This window comes from Heterodontus francisci, chromosome 3 (assembly GCF_036365525.1).
Source record: "Heterodontus francisci isolate sHetFra1 chromosome 3, sHetFra1.hap1, whole genome shotgun sequence".
NCBI lineage: Eukaryota > Metazoa > Chordata > Chondrichthyes > Heterodontiformes > Heterodontidae > Heterodontus > Heterodontus francisci.
In genome coordinates this window covers 11429719-11454946 of record NC_090373.1, presented here as the reverse complement: position 1 = coordinate 11454946, position 25228 = coordinate 11429719, and the positions used below count along the sequence as shown (strand labels likewise).

Below are 25228 nucleotides of genomic sequence, written 5' to 3'. Positions count from 1 at the left end.
CCCCCCCATGGCAGCTGGTGGAATATAAATTCAAATAAATAAATTTAATTCATAAAAATCTGGAATTGGGAATTAAAAGCTGGTCTCAGTAATGGTGCCATTAAACTATAATTGATTGTTGTTCACTAATGTCCTGTAGGGAAGGAAATCTGCTGTTTTTACCTGGTCTTGCCGACATGTGACTCCAGACCCACAGCAATGTGGTTGACTCTTAACTGCCCTCTGAAATGGCCCAGCAAGCCACTCAAGGGCAATTTGGGATGGGCAACACATGCTGGCCTTGCCAGTGATACCCACATCCTAGGAACATAGGAAATAGGAGCAGGAGTGGGCCATTTGGCCCCTCAAGCCTGCTCTGCCATTTAACCAGCTGATGGCTGATCTTCTACCTCAATACCATTTTCCAACACTATCACCATATCCCTTGATATCTTTAACATGTAGAAATCTATCGATCTCTGTCTTGAATATACTCAATGAGTGAGCCTTCATAGCCCTCTGGGGTAGAGAATTCCAAAGATTCACCATCCTCTGAGTAAAGAAATTCCTCCTTAACCTAGTCCTAAATGGCCTACCTCTTATTCTGAGACTGTGGCCTCTGGTTCTGGATCCCGCACCCCCGCCGCCTCCCCCCACCCCCACCAGGGGAAACACTCTTCCTGCATCTATCCTGTCGAGCCCTGTAAGAATTTTGTATGCTTCAATTAGATCACCTCACATTCTTTTAAACTCTACGGAATATAGGCCCAGTCTCCTCAATCTCTCCTCATAGGACAATCCCAGGGATCAGTCTGGTGAAACTTCATTACACTCCCTCTCTGGCAAATATATCCATCCTTAGGTATGGAGACCAAAACTGTACACAATACTCCAAGTGTGATCTCACCAAGGGGGTAGGCAGGGAATTGAAACAATTGTACATAAAATGTTTTAGGAACATAGGAAATAGGAGTAGACCAAGGAAGGATATACTTGCTTCAACTACCTGGAGAAGCTGGGGTTGCTCTCAATAGAGTTATAGAGTCATTTACAGCATAGGAGAAGGCCATACGGCCCATTTAATCCATGCTTGTTCTCCGTGGAGCAACCCAGACAGTCCCACTCCCCTGTTCGATCCCCGTAGCCCTGCAAGTTTATTTCCCCAGGTTCCCATCAATTGCAACAAGACTTCTTTACTCCTGTACTCAAATCCTCTTGCAATAAAGGCCAACATACCATTTGCCTTCCCAATTGCTTGCTGCACCTGTATGTCAGCTTTCAGTAACTTATGAACACTTCCCAATCTCTCACCATTTAAGAAAGACTCTGCATTTCTGTTTTTCCTACCAAAGTGGCTTACTTCACATTTTTCCACATTATATTCCATCTGCCATGTTCTTGCCCACTCAGTTAGCCTGTCGAAATCCCCTTGAAGCTTCTTTGCATCTTCCTCACAACTCACGTTCCCACATAGATTGTGTCATCACTTGGAAATATTACATTTGGTTGCCACATCCAAATCATTGATATAGATTGTGAATAGCTAGGGCCCAAGCACTGATCTTTGCGGTACCCCACTAGTCACAACCTGCTAACCTGAGAATGAGGGTAGGCGATGGCGTAGTAGTATTATCACTGGACTAGTAACCCAGAGAGCCAGGGTATTTCTCTGCGGACATGGGTTCGAATCCCACCACAGCAGAAGGTGGAATTTTAATTTAATTAATAAATCTGGAATTAAAAGCTAGTCTAATGATGGCCATGAAACCAATGTCGATTGTTGTAAAAACCCATCTGGTTCACTAATGTCCTTTAGGGAAGGAAATCTGCTGTTCTTACCTGGTCTGGCCTACATGTGACTGCAGACCCACAGCAATATGGTTAACTCTTACATGCCCTCTGAAATGGCCTAGCAAGCCACTCAGTTGTATCTAACCGCTACGAAGTCAATAAAAAGGAATGAAACCAGACGGACCACCCGGCATCGACCTAGTCACCGGAAACGACAACGGCAAACCCAGCCCTGTCGACCTTGCAAAGTCCTCCTTACTAACATCTGGGGGCTTGTGCCAAAGTTGGGAGAGCTGTCCCACAAACTAGTCAGGCAACAGCCTGACATAGTCATACTCACGGAATCATACCTTACAGACAATGTCCCAGACACTGCCATCACCATCCCCGGGTATGTCCTGTCCCACCGGCAGGACAGACCACCAGCAGAGGTGGTGGCACAGTGGTCCACAGTAGGGAGGGAGTTGCCCCATGAAGTGTCATGGCATCAGGTTAAACATGGGCAAGGTAACCTCCTACTGATTAACACCTACCGCCCTCCCTCAGCTGATGACTCAGTACTCCTCCATGTTGAACACCACTTGGAGAAAGCACTGAGGGTGGCAAGGGCACAAAATGTACTCTGGGTGGGGGCCTTCAATGTCCATCACCAAGAGTGGCTCGGTCGCACCACTACTGACCGAGCTGGCCGAGTCCGAAAGGACATAGCTGCTAGATTGGGTCTGCGGCAGGTGGTGAGGGACACAACACAAGGGAAAAGCATACTTGACCTCGTCCTCACCAATCCGCCTGCCACAGATGCTTCTGTCCATGACTGTATTGGTCGGAGTGACCACCACACAGTCCTTGTGGAGACGAAGTCCCGCCTTCACATTGATGATACCGTCCATCGTGTTGTGTGGCACTACCACCGTGCTAAATGGGATGGATTTCGAACAGATCTAGCAATGCAAAACTGGGCATCCATGAGGCGCTGTGGGCCATCAGCAGCAGCAGAATTGTACTCAACCACAATCTGTAACCTCATGGCCTGGCATATCCCCCACTCTGCCATTACCATCATGTCAGGAGACCAACCCTGGTTCAATGAAGAGTGCAGGAGGGCATGCCAGGAGCAGCACCAGGCATACCTCAAAATGAGGTGTCCACCTGGTGAAACTACAACACAGGACTATCTGCATACCAAACTGCGTAAGCAGCATGCAATAGACAGAGCTAAGCGATCCCGTAACCAAGGGAACAGATCTAAGCTCTACAGTCCTGGTGGTGGACAATTAAACAACTAACTGGAGGAGGTGGCTCCACAAATATCCCCATCCGCAATGATGGGGGAGCCCAGCACATCAGTGTGAAAGATAAGGCTGAAGCATTTGCAACAATCTTCAGCCAGAAGTGTCGAGTTGATGATCCATCTCGGCTTCCTCCTGATGTCCCCAGCATTACAGATGCCAGACTTCAGCCAATTCGATTCACTCCGCATGATATCAAGAAACGACTGAAGGCACTGGATACTGCAAAAGCTATGGGCCCAGACAATATTCCGGCAATAGTACTGAAGACCTGTGCTCCAGAACTTGCCGCACCCCTAGCCAAGCTGTTCCAGTATCGCTACAACACTGGCATCTACCCTGCAATGTGGAAAATTGCCCAGGTATGTCCTGTACACAAAAAGCAGGACAAGTCCAACCCGGCCAATTACCGCCCCATCAGCCTACTCTCAATCATCAGTAAAGTGATGGAAGGTGTCATCAACAGTGCCATCAAGCAGCACTTGCTTAGCAATAACCTGCTCAGTGACGCTCAGTTTGGGTTCCGCCAGGGCCACTCAGCTCCTGACCTCATTACAGCCTTGGTTCAAACATGGACAAAAGAGCTGAACTCAAGAGGTGAGGTGAGAGTGACTGCCCTTGACATCAAGGCAGCATTTGACCGAGTATGGCATATCAAGGAGCCCCAGCAAAACTGAGGTCAGTGGGAATCAGGGGGAAAACCCTCCGCTGGCTGGAGTCATACCTAGCGCAAAGGAAGATGGTTGTGGTTGTTGGAGGTCAATCATCTGAGCTCCAGGACATCACTGCAGAAGTTCCTCAGGGTAGGGTCCTAGGCCCAACCATCTTCATCTGCTTCGTCAATGACCCAGCTTCCAATCATAAGGTCAGAAGTGGGGATGTTCGCTGATGACTGCACAATGTTCAGCACCATTCGTGACTCCTCAGATACTGAAGCAGCCCGTGTAGAGATGCAGCAAGACCTGGACAATATCCAGGCTTGGGCTGATAAGTGACAAGTAACATTCGCGCCACACAAGTGCCAGGCAATGACCATCTCCAACAAGAGAGAATCTAACCATCTCCCCTTGACATTCAACGCCATTACCATCGCTGAATCCCCCCACTATCAACATCCTAGGGGCTACCATTGACCAGAAACTGAACTGGAGTAGCCATATAAATACTGTGGCTATAAGAGCAGGTCAGAGGCTAGGAATCCTGAGGCAAGTAATCCACCTCCTGACTCCCTGAAGCCTGTTCACCATCTACAAGGCACAAGTCAGGACTGTGATGGAATACTCTCCACGTGCCTGGATGGGTGCAGCTCCAACAACACTCAAGAAGCTCGACACCATCCAGGACAAAGCAGCCCGCTTGATTGGCACCCCATCTACAAACATTCACTCCCTCCACCACCGACGCACAGTGGCAGCAGTATGTACCATCTAAAAGTTGCACTGCAGCAATGTACCAAGGCTCCTAAGACAGCACCTTCCAAACCCGCAACCTCTACCAACTAGAAGGACAAGGGCAGCAAATGCATGGGAACACCACCACCTGCAAGTTCCCCTCCAAGTCACACACCATCCTGACTTGGAACTATATCGCCGTTCCTTCACTGTCGCTGGGTCAAAATCCTAGAACTCCTTTCCTAACAGCACTGTGGGTATACCTACCCCACATGGACTGCAGCGGTTCAAGAAGGCAGCTCACCACCACCTTCACAAGGGCAATTAGGGATGGGTAATAAATGCTGGCCTTGCCAGCGATGCCCACATCCCTGAATGATTAAAAAAAAGAACCGTTTATTCCTACTCTCTTTTTTCTGTCCTTGAACCAATTCTCAATCCATACCAGTATATTACCCCCAATTCCTTACTTACTGCCTGCGTGGGACCTTATCGAATGCCTTCTTAAAATCCAAATACACTGCATCCACTGGTTTTCCCTTATCTATTCTGCTAGTTAGCGCCTCAAACAGGTTTGTGAAACATGATTTCCCTTTCAAAACCTATGTTGACTCTGTCCAATCCTACCATTATTTTTTAAATGTACAGTTATCACATCCTTTATAATAGATTCTTGCATTTTCCCTATTACTGATGTCAGGCTAACAGGTCTGTGGTTCCCCATTTTCTCTCTTCCTTCTTTCTTAATTTGTGAGGTTACATTTGCTACTTTCCAATCTGCAGGAACCGTTCCAGGATCTGTAGAATTTTGGAAGATGATGACCAACACATCCACTATCTCTACAGCCACCTCCTTCAACACTCTGGGATGTAGATCATCAGGTCCAGGGGATTTATCAGCTTTCAGTCCCATTAATTTCTCCAGTACTACTTTTAAATAATACTAATTTCTTCCAGTTCCTCATTCTCGCTAGTGCCTCAGTTCTCCAGTATTTCTGGGAAGTTTTTTGTATCTTCTTCCATGAAAAAGGCTAGGGTTGTTTTCCTTACAGCAGAGAAGGCTGAGGGGGAGCTGATTGAGGTATACAAAATTATGAGGGGCATTGATAGGGTAGATAGGAAGAAACTTTTTCCCTTAGCGGAGGTGTCAATAACCAGGGGGTATAGATTTAAGGTAAGGGGCAGGAGGTTTATACAGGATTTGAGGAAAAATATTTTCAGCCAGAGGGTGGTTAGATTTTGATTTATTTGATTTGATTTAGAGATACAGCACTGAAACAGGCCCTTCGGCCCACCGAGTCTGTGCCGACCATTAACCACCCATTTATACTAATCCTACACTAATCCCATATTCCTACCACATCCTCACCTGTCCCTATATTCCCCTACCACCTACCTATACTAGTGGCAATTTATAATGGCCAATTCACCTATCAACCTGCAAGGCCTTTGGCTGTGGGAGGAAACCGGAGCACCCGGAGGAAACCCACGCAGACACAGGGAGCACTTGCAAACTCCACACAGGCAGTACCCAGAATTGAAACCGGGTCGCTGGAGCTGTGAGACTGCGGTGCTAACCACTGCGCCACTGGAATCTGGAACGCACTGCCTGAAGGGGTGGTAGAGGCAAGAAACCCTCACAACATTTAAAAAGTATTTAGATGAGCACTTGAAATGCCATAGCATACAAGGCTCCAGGCCAAATGCCGGAAAATGGGATTAGAATAAATAGGTGCTTGATGGCTGGCACAGACACGATGGGCTGAAGGGCCTGTTTCTGTGCTGTATAACTCTATAAGACAGACACAAAGTATTTGTTTAGTTTCTCTGCCATTTCCTTATTTCCCATTATAAATTCTCCTCTCTCCGCCTGTAATGGGGCCACATTTGTTTTACTTTTTACATACCTTTTCATCTGTTTTTACATTTCTCGCTAGTTTACTTTCAGATTCTATTTTCTCGTTCTTTATCAGTTTCTTAGTCCTCCTTTGCTGAATTCTAAAATGCTCCCAATCCTGAGGCTTACTACTTTTTTGGCAACTTTATAAGCTTCTTCCTTTGATCTAATACAACCGTTAACTTCTCTAGTTAGCCTTAGGTGGATCACTTTTCCTGTTGGGTTTTTGTGCCTCAAAAGGAATATAAATTTGATGTAAACCATGTATTAATTCTTTAAATGTTAGCCATTGCCTGTCCAGCATCATACCTTTTAATGTAGTTTCTCAATTTACCACAGCCAACGTGCCCATCATACGTTCGTAGTTTCCTATGTTTAGATTTAAGACCCTTGTTTCGGACTGAACTACGTCACTTTCAAACTTAATGTAAAATTCTATCATATTATAGTCACTCTTCCCGAGAAAACCATCTCGTATACATTCCAGGAATTTGTCCACCACAGCATTAGTGCTGATTAGGTTTACCCAGTCTATATGTAAATTTAAGTCCTCCATGTCTACTGTATTACCCTTGTTATATGCACCTCTAATTGCCTGATTTATACCATGACTTACATTACCATTACTGTTTAGTGGCCAAACAATTCCCCTCCCCCAACTCTTTTTCCGGTCCATTGATGACTGTATCGGTGCCGTTTCCTGCTCCCACCCCGAACTAGAAAACTTTATCAACTTTGCTTCCAATTTCCACCCTTCTCTCACCTTTACATGGTCCATCTCTGACACTTCCCTTCCCTTCCTTGACTTCTCTGTCTCCATCTCTGGGGATAGGTTGTCTACCAATATCCATTATAAGCCCACTGACTCCCACAGCTACCTCGACTACACTTCTTCACACCCTACCTCCTGTAAGGACTCCATTCCATTCTCCCAGTTTCTCCGTCTCCGACGCATCTGCTCTGATGATGCTACCTTCCATGACGGTGCTTCTGATATGACCTCCTTTTTCCTCAACCGAGGATTTCCCCCCACTGTGGTTGACAGGGCCCTCAACCGTGTCCGACCCATTCCCCGCACCTCTACCCTCACCCCTTCCCCTCCCTCCCAGAACCGTGACAGGGTTCCCCTTGTCCTCACTTTTCATCCCACCAGCCTCCATATCCAAAGGATCATCCTCCGCCATTTTCGCCACCTCCAGCGTGATGCCACTACCAGTCGCATCTTCCCCTCCCTTCCCCTGTCAGCATTCCGAAGGGATCGTTCCCTCCGCGACACCCTGGTCCACTCCTCCATTACCCCCACCACCTCGTCCCCATCCCAGGGCACCTTCCCCTGCAATCGCAGGAGGTGTAATACCTGCCCATTTACCTCCTCTCTGCTCACTATCCCAGGCCCCAAACACTCCTTTCAGGTGAAGCAGCGATTTACTTGTACTTCTTTCAATGTAGTATACTGTATTCGCTGCTCACAGTGTGGTCTCCTCTACATTGGGGAGACCAAGCGCAGACTGGGTGACCGCTTTGCGGAACATCTCCACTCAGTCTGCAAGCAGGACCCTCAGCTTCCGGTTGCTTGCCATTTCAACACTCCCCCCTGCTCTCATGCTCACATCTCTGTCCTGGGATTGCTGCAGTGTTCCAGTGAACATCAACGCAAGCTCGAGGAACAGCATCTCATCTACCGATTAGGCACACTACAGCCTGCCGGACTGAACATTGAGTTCAATAATTTCAGAGCATGACAGCCCCCCATTTTACTTTCATTTTTAGTTATTTTTTCTTCCTTTTTTTTACATTCCTTTTTACATTTTTTACAATCTTTTTTTGCATTTATTTCATTTCATCTTAGTTTGTTCAGTTTGCTTACCCATTGTTTTTTTCAGGTTTGCACTTGCTGCTGTTCAATATTCAGTGTATTAACACCTAATCTGTACTAATGCTTTGTCTTTCAACACACCATTAACATATTGTTTGGCTTTTCTCCGTGACCTTTTGGTCAGCTATGTGGCCTGGTCCAATCTGCACCTTCTCCTTTGTTATCTCTTGCCCCACCCCCACCTCACTTGTTTATAATCTGTGACTTTTCTAATATTTGTCAGTTCCGAAGAAGGGTCACTGACCCGAAACGTTAACTCTGCTTCTCTTTCCACAGATGCTGCCAGACCTGCTGAGTGATTCCAGCATTTCTTGTTTTTGTTTCAGATTTCCAGCATCCGCAGTATTTTGCTTTTAATTCCTATCATTGTTTGCTGCCCTTTATACCACTTGCCAGAACACTGGTCCCAGTACTGGTTGTTTCTTAGCTGCACCCAAACTGATTTTACATCTTGATCTTCCGATCTCAGATCCTCTCTCGCCAACGTACTGATCTCATCCTTTATTATCAGCACTACGCCACCTTCTTTTCCTTTTTGCCTATCCTTCCTAAATGTTGAATATCCTTGGACATTCAGTTCCCAGCTCCCTGCAGCCACATCTCCGTATGGCATTTCGATCATACCCGTTTACTTCCATTCGTCTCGTCAATTCATGTACCTTGTTGCAAATGCCTTGTACATTCAGATAGAGTGCCTTTAGTTCTGGTTTTTAAATTATTTTCGCAACCTCTAGCCTCATCTGCTGGTGAACTCTTTAAGTTTGTATGCTCTGTCCCTTCCTGCCCCATTCAGATTATCAATTCCATTATTGCTATCTTGCTTGTCCTCTCTCTTTAGCAAATCTTCCCTTACTTGATCTCTCGACCCCATTACTTAGTTGTAAGTCCTCTCTACTGCTGTAGTTATACCACTTGCCAGAACACTGGTCCCAGCACGGTTCCGATGAAGACCGTCCCAACAGTACAGCTCCCACTTTCCCCAGTACTGGTGCCAGTACCCCATGTATCGAAACCCATTTCTCCCACGCCAATCTTTGAGCCACACATTTAACTCTCTGATTTTATTTACCCTACTCCAATTTACTCCTGGCTCATGTAATAATCCAGACATTATTATCCATGAAGTTCTGCTTTTTAATTTTGCCCCTATGTCGTTGGTCCCTATGTGGATCACGGCAATTGCATTCTCCCCCTCCCAATGCAAATTCCTCTGCAGCCCAGAGTCCAGAGCCCGAACCCTGCATTGAGCAGGCACACAGCCTTCCGGATTCTCGCTCTTTAGAGGAAAAAGATCATTTTAAAAATAAACGTTGAACACCATAAATGCAGAATTGCAGCAACTGCATTCAAATCATTATTAGCTGAGAGAGAACCCACTGCCTCCCTGGGGATGGAATGCCCTCCTCCTCCACTCCCACGCACCCGCCTCGGCGCATGCGCAGCGCGCCCCGGGACTATGGCATTGGCACTGTAGCTCGGTGACGGCTCGGGTGTACCTCGTTCAGTCAGTACCCTGTCCTCGCTCCTGTCAAAGCGGTACGGCTTCTTCTTTTCCGTGTAACGTCGTTGTTGCAGCACGGAGGAAACGAGAGATCGAACCTGTCTGCAGTGACAAGGCCCCTAGCATTGCTTCAATCCAGACACCTCTCTTCACTCAGCCGCTTCCACACCCCCGACCCCCCCCCCGCCCCGGCTCATGTCGAGGCCTAGGCGACGGGGGCTGCTGTTCCCTTCCTACCGGCTCTGGGCACACCAGTGAGTACGGCTGCAGGTTCCGGACAGCGGGCGGCGAGCGGGACTTTGCTTCGGACCGAGCCAAGGTGGCGGTTAGATTTTGAACTTGTTTTGAAACGAGCGGGGCCGTTCCATCAGCCGCAGCGGTTGTGCGCGTGTTTCTGGGTCTGTTTGGGGAAGGAGGAGGGGTGGGTGGGTGGGGGAAATCGAAAGTTGAGCTGTCGCCCCGAGGGGCTCCAACCAAACCCACAACCCGCTCTCGATCCCTCCCCCTCCCCTGCGATCTCTCCCCCCGCCCCTCGATCTCTTCCCTCTCTCCGATCTCTCCCCCCTCCCTGCGATCCCTCCCCCGCGATCCCTCCCCCTCCCCTGCGATCTCTCCCCCCGCCCCTCGATCTCTTCCCTCTCTCCGATCCCTCCCCCTCCCCTGCGATCTCTCCCCCCGCCCCTCGATCTCTTCCCTCTCTCCGATCTCTCCCCCCTCCCTGCGATCCCTCCCCCGCGATCCCTCCCCCTCCCCCGCGATCCCTCCCCCTCCCCCGCGATCCCTCCCCCTCCCCTGCGATCTCTCCCCCCGCCCCTCGATCTCTTCCCTCTCTCCGATCCCTCCCCCCTCCCCTGCGATCTCTCCCCCCGCCCCTCGATCTCTTCCCTCTCTCCGATCCCTCCCCCTCCCCTGCGATCCCTCCCCCTCCCCTCGATCCCTCCCCCTCCCCTCGATCCCTCCCCCTCCCCTGCGATCCCTCCCCCTCCCCGCTCCTCGATCCCTCCCCCTCCCCGCTCCCCGATCCCTCCCCGCTCCTCGATCCCTCCCCCTCCCCTCGATCCCTCCCCCTCCCCTCGATCCCTCCCCCTCCCCTGCGATCCCTCCCCCTCCCCTCGATCCCTCCCCCTCCCCTCGATCCCTCCCCCTCCCCTGCGATCCCTCCCCCTACCCGCTCCTCGATCCCTCCCCCTCCCCGCTCCTCGATCCCTCCCCGCTCCTCGATCCCTCCCCCTCCCCTCGATCCCTCCCCCCGCCCCTGCGATCCCTCCCCCCGCCCCTCGATACCTGCCCCTCGATACCTGCCCCTCGATCCCTCTCCCTCCCCGCCCCGATCCCTCCTCCTCCCCCGCCCCGATCTCTCCCCCCTCTCCCTTCCCCGAACTCTCTCCCTCCCCCTCTCCCTGTCCCGATCCCTCCCTCTCTCCCTACCCCCAATCCCTCCCCCTCTTGCCCTCCCCCCAGTCCCTCCCCCTCTCACCCCCCCCCCCCCCCCCATTCTCTCCCCCCAATACTCAGCATGTCTGGCAGCATCTGTGGAGAGATAAAGAGTTCAGGTTCTGATGAAAGGTCTGATGAAACCTGAAACGTTAACTCTGCTTCTCTCTCTACAGATGCTGCCAGACCTGAATGTTTCCAGCACTTTCTGTTTTTATTTCAGATTTCCGGTATCTGCAGTATTTTGCTTTTATCTATCTCTACCTTTCTCTATGTCACCATGTTTATTTGTCTGTTTAACTGTTATCCTTGGAGCAGAGAAAGTAAAGGGCAGGTTTGATAGAGGTTTTCAAAATCACAAAGGGAATTTTGATTGAGTAAATAGGAAAAAACTGTTTCTATTGGCAGGAGGGTTGGTAACCGAAGGTGACAGATATAAGATAATTGGTAAAAGAACCGGAGATGGTATGAGGAAACTACTTTTCACGCATTGAGTTGTTGTGATCTGGAATGCATCGCCTGAAAAGGTAGCGGAAGCAGATTCAATTGTAACTTTCAAAAGGGAATTAGAGAAATGTTTGAAGGAGGAAAAATTTGCAGTGCTGTGAGGAAGGAGCAAGGGAGGATGGCTAATTAGATAGCTCCTTCAAAAAGCCAACGCAGGCACGATAGGCCAAATGGCCTCCTTTAGTGTTGTATCATTTTATGACTATATATTTTTCTCGATCTTTTGCTCTGTTTCTAAGCCCCCAATACATTTCATCATCAATTTATTTCTAATTTTATCCAATCTTTTTCTCTTCTCGTATCTGTTTCCATGCAATGTGTGGGAGGATATTGTCAAATGTAAACTTAATTCTCCAATGTTGCTTCAACAGTGTCGCCCCCTTGTCCATTATTTTTATGCGGGAGAAGGCAGGGGGAATTGTTTCTCAGTAAGTAAATCAATGCAGTATTATGGAATGTCGCTTTTTTAAATTTTGAAATGACACTTATTTCAGATGTTGGGGCAGTGCCACAGATACTAATAGGAGGGGGGAGGAAGTTACCAGCTCGTCTTACTGTCCAAGACATACTCTGCTTCTAAGGGGTGTATGCCAGTGAGTGGTGCATCTGCTTGCTGCCAGGCCAGCTAGCTGGTAACCCTTGTCATGCCTATGGCCAGGAAAAGACATGTTGCTGACATGTCATGATTTTAGTTATATGTCAGGTGGGAGAGGGGTTAAAACATCAGGTTCAGGAACCCGATCCCATTTCCACCAGCTTAAAATTTAAAAAACACAAATCAGCCCCTCGATGAGGCAGTAGCAAAAGTTTGGCGATGGCCTAATTAGTATTGAAAAGCTTCATCCCGATTACATTGTTGAATCTGCAGTTTAAATTTAACAGTAATTGAGAAGGAGGCCCAGGCGGTGAATTTCCGACCGCGGAAATGAGGCAGGAGGTGCCGATTGGCCAAGGTAAATGTTGACGATCTCCTTTTAGCACTCCTTGTAAGCAGGAGGAGCAGGAGTGCTTCCCCAAGACCTCACCATGAGGCCTTTGGCCTCCCTCAGCCCTGATAATGGATGGCTCTAATCATGGACCCAGTGTCCCCGTCACCCTCCCATTTATATCTGGGCCAAAATGTCACTGAGCCTGGGAAACAGTTTGATTTAAAGTAATGTATGTAGAAGCTATTAATTTGGGAGTAACTTTTTCTTGTATATCGAGATCAATGTCCGGAAGACTAATTTTTCATTGGAAAAATATGAGTTTTCCAGTATCTTGGCTTTTACTGGTATTTATACCCATCCCTTGTTACTTTGAGAAGGTGCTACAGCTGTAGCCCTTGTGATGATGTTCCAACAGTAATGTTAGGTAAGGAATTGCAGAACCTTTATACAGGAATGGAGGTAATATGTCAACGTTAGGATAGCGTTTGATTTGGAGGTGATATTGTTCCTGTGACCTTTCTGCTGTTGTCCTCAGTGATAAAGGTCACTATGGAGGTGCTGTCAAAGTAAGCAGACTGAATTTATTCCTATTTCTGTATCTGGTGAAATCTGTTTTAACTGCACAGTTTTAGTATTTTTGGGAACCTGTTTGCTGATTTATTTGAAACCATATTTGAATATTGGAGATAAAAGCAAGAAATGCTGGAAACACTCAGCAGGTCTGGCAGCATCTATGGAGAGAGAAGCAGAGTTAACTTTTGGGGTCAGTGACCCTTCATCACTGACCTGAAACTTTAACTTTGCTTCGCTCTCCACAGATGCTGCCAGACCTGCTGAGTACTTCCAGCATTTCTTGTTTTTATTTCAGATTTCCAGCATTTGCAGTATTTTGCTTTTATTTATTTGACTATTGGGAGGACTGGATGAAGTAATGTGAATAAGTATTTTATGAAGAACAGCAGTTCCCATTAGCTGATGGGACTAGGAGACACAGATTTAAGGTTTTGATGCGGAGGTATGTGAGGAAGAATATTTTTACTCAGCAAATGGTAATGACCTGGAACTCACTGCTTATGAAGGTGATAGAAGCAGAGATGATCAATGATTTCCAAAGGAAATTGAATGGACACTTAAGGGAAATCAACTTGCGGGGAATGGGACTGACTGGATTGCTCAACAGACTGCCGGCATGAACTTGATGGGCCGACTGGCCTCCTGTGCCATATGCCTGACTCTAAGCTGCCCCTAACGGATTTATAAACTCTGTTTTTTTAAGGAAACACTTCTGCCTCTAAACTCAAGCGTTTGCATTTAAGTTGCTGAATGTTACAAAAATTGGAATTACCATAACTAGCTAGAGCTTTTATATTAGATTATAACTAAGCATAGACATTTATTGGCAGCGTAGCCTTATTTTTTAATGTTTGTCCTTCATTATAATGTATTGTAATGCTGCATGTGTGTGATTCTGGTACCTCTTGGCAAGTGTTGTTGAATTCTTAATATGTAAAACTGAGATTAGGTTAGCTTTCCAGTTTTAAGTAAACCTTGCCTTACAAAACGTTTTTGTTTGTTCGCTGGTGTTCCTGTGTTTGGGGCTGAGTAGATTAAATTCAACTTGGAATCTAAATAGTGCTTGGTGGAGACATGAGCGAATGCTCAAAGGCGAACTTGTAGTTAGAATTCTGATGTCAGAACAGATATGTTCATAGGTTTCCATTGAGAGGTAAATGTTTACAATTTCAATTTATACCTTTTCAAATTCTTAAAAGGCTTTACATATTTGATTGCCATTATGCATTTTGTTTGCATTGTATTTTGAGACCACATACAGGCTGTTTTTGCACAGTTGTGCCTATTGCATAGGATTGTGTTAAGGGGGATTGGAGAGTTTAACATTGGCAACATCATGTGAAATTCTCCATTTTCAGTGTATACGTGCTTGAGGTAAATGCAGCCCATTCTGACTGTCTTTCAATCAATCACTGGTTAGCTGCTTCTACTTGGCCACAGCCTCAGAAAAGCACCCATGTGATACTTTTCTATTTCTGGTGCTGGGCTTCTCTGTGTGATTGAAAATTGTGGTGAAACTCATTTCAAGTAGCACTCTTGCTTACAGCAAAGAAAAACTTTCAAAACATCAGATTGGGTTGAGTTTGCTCCCAGAGGTTCAAATAGAGTGCCCAGCTCACTTCAGCATCCAATTCCACTGCTTCTGAATGTACTTAGCATGTGCTTTTGCAAACTGTCAAAAATGGGTACCTGTATTTCATGCATTTTATTTACATAATATTGGTAGGCAGTGCATTTTTGGTAACAAAAGCCTTTGTATATATCCTTGGGAGAGGAAAAGGGGAAAATGAAAATACTTGTCCTTCCAATGCAGCTTTACACTAATTTTAATCTTCTCAAAATACCAGAAAGGATATTGTGCGGATAAGCTGGATACCCTTGCTAAAATGCTCAGTTATTCAGTGGTAGACAAATTCTTTGAGCAACAAGATTAAGAAAATATTCTGTTTGTAACTCATGTAAATTTACAGTGAGAATATTTTACTGGTGTAATAGCTTCCCCTGTGTCTCACGTTAGTATGTGAAGCAATTAAGTTTTATGTGCATATATAGATTGTTATAGCTTTGTCTATTTTTGCTACTATTGTAAATTAGCTATTACTATTGTCCTGTGTACAAGAAGTGCAACAATGGAAAAAATACAGACTAAAACTGAAGAGTTATAAAAATTGACTTTACCTTTTTTTGAAAACAAGGACAATGCTGCTAAAAATGGCCACCGAAGGTTAAACGACCTGGGCTTTGTATATTCACACTCTGTGACAGGGACAAAGGAATACCTTTTGAGCCAGGAGGGGTCAATTACACCCATTCTGAAACATACTTGAACTGAATGGTGTGAAGTAGCCACATCCATGTTGGTCACCACAGGGAGGGAGATCCACATCTCCCAACAGATTTGAAGGTGTGAAACCGTTTATGACCTGAATAGTAGATCCCTGAAGAGAGAGAGAGAGAGACACCCAGAAAGAAGCCTCACCTAGAAACTTCTTTACAGCTACGGGGCTGGGAGAAATCCAGCAAGTCAGAAGGGAAACACCCTGGTTTGGAATTCTGCATCTTTACATGCAGCAGTGAATTAGAAATGATCCATCATCTTCAAGTGAACTTTCAACCAAGAAAGAAATCTACAAACACCTCAGGCCTACAACCAGTGAGCTCTTCACTTCCGAGAGAATTCAGCAGGTTTATCGTGACCCCCAAAACCTACCTCATATACAACCACTTACCCCTTTTCCTCCTATCTGTTTCTTAGAAAATTAGAACATAGGAAATAGGAACAGGAGTAGGCCATTCAGCCCCTTGAGCCTGCACCGCCATTCAGCTAGATCATAGCTGGTGTACCTTAACACCATTTTCCCGCATTATCCCTATAACCCTTGATATCTTTTTAATATCTAGAACTCTATTAATCTCTGTCTTGAATATACTCAATGACTGAACCTCCACAGCCCTCTGGGGTAGAGAATTCCAAAGATTCACCACCCTGTATGTGAAGAAATACCTCCTCAACTCAGTCATAAATGACCTTCTTCTTATTCTGAGACTGTGTCCCCTGGTTCTAGACCCACCCCCCCCCACCCCCCAACCCAGCCAGGGGAAACATCCTTCCTCCATCCAACTTGTCGAGCCCTGTAAGAATTTTGTATGCTTCAATGTGATCACCTCTCATTCTCCTTATAGAACAATCTTGTGTATGTGTATGTGTGTGGGTGTGTGTGTGTGTATGCGGTTGTGACAATTTCGGGATAAGGCGTTAAGGTGTATTGATCAATAAATAATTGATTTTAAACCTACTAGAAAACCTGTGCTGTCTGTTTATTTGACAAAACACAAAGGGTTAAACCCTAATAACAAAAAACACTTGTTGCGGTCAGGTGGGAGTTGAACTGTGGAAAGCACCCAAATTTCACCTGTGCCAAATTGGGTGCTCAAAGCCAGGATCTGAACTGCCAGACAAACGAGAGATTGGAAAACGGGAAGAAAATTGATCTCTAAAATTGTGGAAAAGTAAGCAAACAGGTTTGTTGTATCCTTCTATTTTTTCTCTACGGTGCTAGAAACAAAAGAGATGGCAGCATTTAATGCTAAGGAGTTTGTAGAGCAGGGAGAGATAGGTTAAATAAATTAAGTGTTGAACATTTAAAAAGCTTAGCTACAGAGATGGTAATCACTTTCAAACAAAAAGCAAAGAAACCTGACCTGGTGAAAAGTCTAGCTAACCATTTTAAACTTATCCCTGAACCAGAAGAAGGAAGCATAGAATCAGAGTGTGAAAAAGTAGTATTAGCTAGAATCCAGGTGCAGATGAAAAAGGAAGAAATTCAGTTGCAGTTGAAAAGTGAGGAAATGCAGGTTCAGAAGGAAAAGGAAGAGAGAGTTTCTTAAGGAAAAGGCAGAGAGAGAGTTTCAGAAAGAAATAGAGGAAATACAATTGCAAAGGCGGAGAGGAAGCAGCAAGAAAGGTTACAGAGATGCCACCCAAAAGCAGAACAAATACCACTGGGTAAAAGGGCTTTTTGGCAAATGCTTATAGGTTCCCTTAGTTAAAGATTACTCACAGAGTAAGTTGGTCACTGGTGTATGTGTGTGTGCGAGTGAATGCTTGAGTGGATGTGGTTGCGACAATTTCGGATAAGGCGTATTGATCAATAAACAATTGATTTTCTGTTTTAAGCCTACCTGTCGTCTGTTTTTGAGAAATAAAACACAAAGGGGTTAAACCCTAATAACCGTGAGTTGAGAGGTGAACAGTGGGAACCCCTCACCACTACTTAAAAAGGACAAAAAGTCTGGGATAGTATTGTTTATTCAGTTAATGTATGTTTATCTCCACCATGATCTGGACAGCAGGGAACTCTTGTGGGTTCCGCTAGTTGAGGTAGATGTGGGTTGGATTTCTCTCTTTGGTCCTATTGCCAATGAGTGTCCAGTTTCTTGGAATGAAAATGGAACACAACAGAAGTAAAATCAAGTAACTTGTGTCAAAGGCAATTTCCTGATTTCTAATGATTTGTCTTGAGGAAGTGTGAACAGGAGAGAGACACTTCCCTCAGGGAAGTGAAATGCAAGTCAGATCATACTGTTGATGTGTTTCCTATAGTTCGACTTCTGAGGAAATTGAATCAAGGAGTGTATGCATCCCGAACTCGCCATACTGTCAACATTGTGACGTAACTCAGCTGATTTTTTTGAATTTTTTTTTAGTAGAACGTACTTAGAAATTCTATTAGCAATAGATTCAGTAGTGTTTAATTTGTGCTCACAGCTAGTTCTTGCAGAACCATTCCTTTTAGGAACATGTTTTTATGTTAAATATTTGGTTGCTGTAGATACCTTTCAAAGTTCAACACAATTGTAAAGTGAAGGATTGAAGTTGTTTATTGAGCAATAATCTATTAGAGGTTATGGCATTGAGGGCCAGAGAAGATCTTTTTTCTTTCTAGCAGTTTTTGCACATTCTCTAGGGTTTGCAGATTAAATGTGACTACTGTTCAACTGGTTCCTTCTGCTGTGGTGGAGACAACTATTGATGCAGTTTATAAACCTGCATTCTTTATCAACTGAAATAAATTTTAATAACTGCACTAAACTTGTATTTCTTTGTGACAATTTTTAAACTTTTGTACCAAATCTCTGGGAATAGCATCATGAAAATTTTGCCTGTACAGTTCTGAACCATTAGTTTTTAGTTATGAAGGCTAAAGGAATGCATTTTAGTTGCACTCAGCTATAAGACTATGGAGTCACTGTGGAAAAGGAGAACTTGTTAGCTGCAGTTATTAATTCTTAAAGCCAAAATAATCTTCCATTGCAGTCAAAAAACTTGAAGGTAGAATTTTTTGATGCAGGTTAAGCTTGTTTCCTAGAATTCTTTATTCAGAAGGTAAGGAGGGAATAGGGCGCAGATATAGGATTAGAAATTTAGCCATTTGAGTAATACTGCAATGTATGTGGTGGATTTTGAACGGAAGCTAAATTTAGCTTACAACAGTTGTTTCTCAGTTAGTTATTCCTGAGATAAGAAGTCTTTCAGGTTCTATGGCCGTGAGTGTTTTTCCATTTTGGGAGAGTGTATCCTAAAATTTGTGGATTGTCTAAAATGTTACATGTGAATAATGATCACTTGTGTTTTTTTATATTCCAATTTATTTAAGCAATTTAGTAATATAACTGGGAGCGTTGGGGAATATATTACATTGTCAGTTTGTCTCAGCCAGTAGGACACTTTTCTGAATTAGAAGGCTGTGCATTCAAACCCCACTATAAATTCAAATGCCTAATCTAGGCTGGCAATTCAGTGCAGTACTAAGAGCACTGTATTGTTGGAGATGCTATCTTTTGGATGAGAAGCCAAACCAAAGTCTCATCTGCATGCTTGTGTGGCCAAGCTGTTCCAGTACAGCTACAACACTGGCATCTACCCGGCAATGTGGAAAATTGCCCAGGTATGTCCTGCACACAAAAAGCACGTCAAGTCCGACCCTGGCCAATTACTGTTTCACCAGTTTACTCTCAATCATCAGTAAAGTGTTGGAAGATGTCATTGACAGTGCTATCAAGCGGCACTTGTTTAGCAATAACCTGCTCAGTGACGCTCACTTGGCAGGGTTCTGCCAGGGCCACTCAACTCCTGACCTCATTACAGCCTTGGTTCAAACGTGGACAAAAGAACTGTACTCGTGAGATGAGCGTATATTCTGTACTTGAAATCAAGGCAGTATTTGACCAAGTATCACATCAAGGAGCCCTAGCAAAACGGAGGTCAATGGGAATCAGGGGGAAAACTCTCTGCTGGTTGGAGTCATGCCTAGTGCAAAGGAAGATGGTTGTGGTTGTTGGAGGTCAATCATCTCAGCTCCAGGACATCACTGTAGGAGTTCCTCAGGGTAGTGTCCTAGGCCCAACCATCTTCAGCTGCTTCATCAATGACCTTCCTTCAAACATAAGGTCAGAAGTGGGGATGTTCGCTGATGATTGCACAATGTTCAGCACCATTCAGCACCACTCCTCAGATACTGAAGCAGTCAGTGTAGAAATGCAGCAGGACATGGACAATATCCAGGCTTGGGCTGATAAGCGGCAAGTAACATTTGTGCCACACAAGTGCCAGGCAATGACCATCTCCAACAAGAGAGAATCTAACCATCTCCCCTTGACATTCAATGGCATTACGATTGCTGAATCCCCCACTGTCAACATCCTGGGGGGTTACCATTGGCAAGAAACTGAACTGGAGTAGCCATATAAATACTATGGCTACAAGAGCAGGTCAGAGGCTGAGAATCCTGTGGCGAGTAACTCACGTCCTGACTCCCCAAAGCCTGTCCACCATCTACAAGGCACAAGTCAGGAATGTGATGGAATACTGTCCACTTGCCTGGATGGGTGCAGCTCCAACAACACTCGAGAAGCTCGACACCATCCAGAATAAAGCAGCCCGCTTGATTGGCACCCTATCCACCAACATTCACTCCTTCCACCACCGATGCACAGTGGCAGCAGTGTGTACCATCCACAAGATGCACCGCAGCAATGCTCCAAGGCTCCTTCGACAGTACCTTCCAAACCCACGACCTCTACCAAGTAGAAGGACAAGGGCAGCAGGTGCATGGGAACACCACCATGTGTAAATTCCCCTCCAAGTCACACACCATCCTGACTTGGAACTGTATCGCTGTTCCTTCACTGTGGCTGGGTCAATATTTTGGAACTCCCTTCCTACCAGCACTGTGGGTGTACCTACCCCACATGGAGTGCAGCGGTTCAAGAAGGCAGCTCACCACCACCTTCTCAAAGGCAATTAAGGATGGGCAATAAAAGCTGGCCTAGCCAGCGATGCCCTCTTGCCATGAATGAATTTAAAAAAAATTAGGATCCCACGAGACTGTTTGAAGAACAGGGAATTTTTAGGTGTCCAAGTCAATGCTATTCCTTCAATCATCACCACTAAAAAGATTATCTGGGCATTCAGTCACTTTCTGTCTGTGGCATTCTGTTGTGTACAAGTTAACTGCTGTGTTTCTCAACATAACAGTTGCTACACTTCTAAAGTTATCCAGTAGCTGTACAGAGTTTTGGGATTATTGTGGATTTAATATATAAATACAAGTTTTTTCAGTAGACTATTGGTAGCAAAATACTACTGTGATTAAGCCCAATTATGATATTTACTTTCTTTGTAGCTAAAATGTAAATTTTTGAGGACCAGGAGCAACTGTTGTGTCCTCTTGGCCATAAAATATTTTAAGCGGACAGAAGAAGGAATAAAAATTTGAAAGTTGGGACGGCTCTTCCATTGTAGAGAGTGAAATTGGGCAAAGCTACAGCACTCGATGTATTTTCCTTTATCAAAAAAAATTGGCCTTGGATTGATTAAATTTTTATCATTCAAATGTGAAATAAAAATTTACCAGTAGAAGCAATGCTAAATGTTGGAACGCCTGGGTTAGTCCAGGTGTTAGCATTTATTAATGGTCACTGTCAGTGCTGAATGGATGAATTAACTTTATCCTCCAAACTTTTTATTTGTGTTTTTTTTGGTCAATGTTCTCCTTTTGTCTCCTGAACACCACTTCTTGCTGAGCTACCGTTCCCCAAACATCATTGTTATCTAGTCCAAGTGATATTCTTTTTGGGTAAGTGTGGGCAGTAAATGACAGCAGGCCAGTCAACTGGATGTGGTATTAAAGCTGAGTGCAATTCTACCTGTCTTGTCCAGAGATGCATATACAATGGCCACTGGATGAGTGTGTATGCCAGTCCTAATCTCTGGGTACAAGGGCCAGTTTACCATTCTACCAAACTCGCTTTCACAGCCATAGAGTCATGCAGCACAGAAACAGGCCCTTCGGCCCATCGTGTCCGTGCCAGCCATCAAGCACCTATCTATTCTAATCCCACTTTCCAGCACTTGGCCGTGAAATGCTTTGGCATTTCAAGTGCTCATCTAAATACTTCTTAAATGTTGTGAGGGTTCCTGCCTCTACCACCCCTTCAGGCAGTGTGTTCCAGATTCCAACCACCCTCTGGGTGAAAACATTTTTCCTCAAATCCCCTCTAAACCTCCTGCCCCTTACCTTAAATCTATGCCCCCTGGTTATTGACACCTCTGCTAAGGGAAAAGGTTTCTTCCTATCTACCCTATCTATTCTTTTTGGGCCTCCTTATCTCGAGAGACAATGGATATGCGCCTGGAGGTGGTCAGTGGTTTGTGAAGCAGCGCCTGGAGTGGCTATAAAGGCCAATTCTGGAGTGACAGGCTCTTCCACAGGTGCTGCAGAGAAATTTGTTTGTCGGGGCTGTTGCACAGTTGGCTCTCCCCTTGCGCCTCTGTCTTTTTTCCTGCCAACTACTAAGTCTCTTCGACTCGCCACAATTTAGCCCTGTCTTTATGGCTGCCCGCCAGCTCTGGCGAATGCTGGCAACTGACTCCCACGACTTGTGATCAATGTCACACGATTTCATGTCGCGTTTGCAGACGTCTTTATAGCGGAGACATGGACGGCCGGTGGGTCTGATACCAGTGGCGAGCTCGCTGTACAATGTGTCTTTGGGGATCCTGCCATCTTCCATGCGGCTCACATGGCCAAGCCATCTCAAGCGCCGCTGACTCAGTAGTGTGTATAAGCTGGGGGTGTTGGCCGCTTCAAGGACTTCTGTGTTGGAGATATAGTCCTGCCACCTGATGCCAAGTATTCTCCGAAGGCAGCGAAGATGGAATGAATTGAGACGTCGCTCTTGGCTGGCATACGTTGTCCAGGCCTCGCTGCCGTAGAGCAAGGTACTGAGGACACAGGCCTGATACACTCAGACTTTTGTGTTCCGTGTCAGTGCGCCACACTTTTTGGGATTTTCTTCTCCCTGCTGCTTTCACATGCGTTCAAATCCTCTGAAGAAGGAATTTTCCTCCACACAAGATCAGGGGGCAGGTTGTTCAACCTTGCCCGTCTAAGAGCGAAGTCCAAAGTACGGAAAGTCCTCATCAGAGAACTCCTCTTTGCTGACGATGCTGCTTTAACATCTCACACTGAAGAGTGCCTGCAGAGTCTCATCGACAGGTTTGCGTCTGCTTGCAATGAATTTGGCCTAACCATCAGCCTCAAGAAAACGAACATCATGGGGCAGGACGTCAGAAATGCTCCATCCATCAATATTGGCGACCACGCTCTGGAAGTGGTTCAAGAGTTCACCTACCTAGGCTTAACTATCACCAGTAACCTGTCTCTAGATGCAGAAATCAACAAGCGCATGGGTAAGGCTTCCACTGCTATGTCCAGACTGGCCAAGAGAGTGTGGGAAAATAGCGCACTGACACGGAACCCTATCTATGCCCCTCATCATTTTGTATACCTCAATAAGGTCCCCCCTCAGCCTTCTCTGCTCTAAGGAAAACAACCCTAGCCTATCCAGTCACTCTTCATAGCTGAACTGCTCCAGCCCAGGCAGCATCCTGGTGAATCTCCTATGCAATCACGCCCTTCCTATAGTGCGGCGACCAGAACTGTACACTGTACTCCAGTTGTGGCCTAACTAGCGCTTCATAGAGCTCCATCATAACCTTCCTGCTCTTATGTTCTATTCCTCAGCTAATAAAGACAAGTATCCCATATGCCTTCCTAACCACCTTATCTACCTGTGCTGCTGCCTTCAGTGATCTATGGACAAGCACACCAAGGTCCCTCTGACCCTCTGTACTTCCTAGGGTCCTACCATCCATTGTACATTCCCTTGCCTTGTTAGTCCTCCCAAAATGCATCACCTCACACTTCTCAGGATTAAATTCCATTTGCCACTGCTCTGCCCATCTTACCAGCCCATCTATATCATCCTGTAATCTAAGGCTCTCCTCCTCATTATTTATGATTTTCGCGTCATCTGAGAATTTACCGATCATACCTCCTATATTCACATCTAAATCATTAATGACACTAAAACAGCAAGGGTCCCAGCACCGATCCCTGCAGTATACCACTGGTCACAAGCTTCCAATCGCAAAACATCCCTCAACCATCACCCTCTGCCTCCTACCACTAAGCCAATTTTGGATCCAATTTGCGAAATTGCCCTTGATCCCGTGATCTTATGGCCACAACTCTTTCCTCAGCAGCTGTCTGCAGCTCTGACTTGTTCCACATGGATTCCAACTGAAATTCCACCATTCGTGTTTTGAATTCACCAACGATTACCGATGTCTCCTAGACATTCAGTGTTCCTTGAACCGCTGATCTTGGTGCATCCTGAGATCCACACTCGGTGCCATGCGCTGCCATGTGCACACTCTCAATCTCTCTCTTCAGCACCAGTTCACTCTATCTCAAAGCTGTCCTTGTCCACAGTTTTATTTCATCCTTCATCTCATCCGAGCCTGACCTGCATATTTCCAGCAGTTTCTGTTTTTATTATAAAGAAACTGATTCATCAGTCACTGAGTTAGTGATCCTGATTGATATATTTCACTTTTTGCTGGAACTTGTTAGCTTGTGAATTTTATATAAAGTTTAGATCTCAAAGACTGCTACCATTATTGTATTTTCATTGAACATGATCTGTAACTTTTTATGTTGATAGAATGTGCCCTATTTTTCATCTCTGCACTGGCATTGCTCTGGTAACTTGATTTTAAGTGCATCTTGTGCTCTTCAGGAAGTTTGTGTTGCACTCATTTCTGGCAGGTGATAGTTTATCCTTGTTACCTTGTTAGGAGTGAATGTATGATAGGGTCAGCAACTATTTAGAGCTGCTCAAGGCGTTAGGTGGCATCAGAACTAGTAAGTGAACAAATCATGAATGTGTTCTGCTGGTTGAATATTTAAATATTTTACATACTTTTGACGATGTATTTAATTTGAATAGCATGGCAGTGGCAGTAATGCGACATATTTTTGAGAAGGAGGACAGTGGCCGTGGAACATAAAGCAAATAAGTAAATGAGAAAGCATAGGTGCCTAATGTATAATTGAGAAGTATTTTGAGAACATTTCTGAAGGGTAGTAAGGTGGAAAGGTGGAGGGATTCAGGGTGCAGACCCACAGTGACTGAAACAGCAGCCACCAATTGGAGTGGACAAAAGAGAACAAGGATTAACCTGGCATTTTAGCAGATGGTGTGTGCAGGGTGGTATAGCTCAAGGAGGTCACTGAGATAAGAGGGCGGCACAGTGGCGCAGTGGTTAGCACCGCAGCCTCACAGCTCCAGGGACCCGTGTTCAATTATGGGTACCGCCTGTGCGGAGTTTGCAAGTTCTCCCTGTGACCGCTTGGGTTTTCGTTGGGTGCTCCGGTTTCCTCCCACCGCCAAAGACTTGCAGGTGATAGGTAAATTGGCCATTGTAAATTGCCCCTAGTGTAGGTAGGTGGTAGGGAATATGGGATTACTGTAGGGTTAGTATAAATGGGTGGTTCTTGGTCGGCACAGACTCGGTGGGCCAAAGGGCCTGTTTCATTGCTGTATCTCTAAAAAAAAAAGGATGTAGGAGCCCATAAAGGAATTTGAAACTCAGGATGAAAATCTTGTTTCCAATTCACTGGCACGGGGGAAAAGCATGGAGCTGGGCAAGAAT

General features: G+C 45.5%; 1 protein-coding gene and 1 long non-coding RNA gene across 4 annotated transcripts in view; one reads left to right on the top strand and one right to left on the bottom strand.

Moving 5' to 3' along the window:
- LOC137354350 (uncharacterized) overlaps positions 1-10253 on the bottom strand; it is a 75925-nt gene extending 65672 nt beyond the window's left edge. For all 3 annotated transcript variants that reach the window (XR_010970386.1, XR_010970389.1, XR_010970394.1), the window contains exon 1: positions 9720-10253. This is a non-coding gene — a long non-coding RNA (uncharacterized lncRNA). The remainder of the gene's footprint in view (positions 1-9719) is intronic.
- The window catches only part of fam135a (family with sequence similarity 135 member A), a 319597-nt gene continuing 304042 nt past the window's right edge, over positions 9674-25228 (top strand). Inside the window, exons 1-2 of the mRNA XM_068020133.1 lie at positions 9674-10043; positions 12037-12093. The gene's annotated coding sequence lies outside the window, so the exon portion shown is untranslated. The remainder of the gene's footprint in view (positions 10044-12036; positions 12094-25228) is intronic.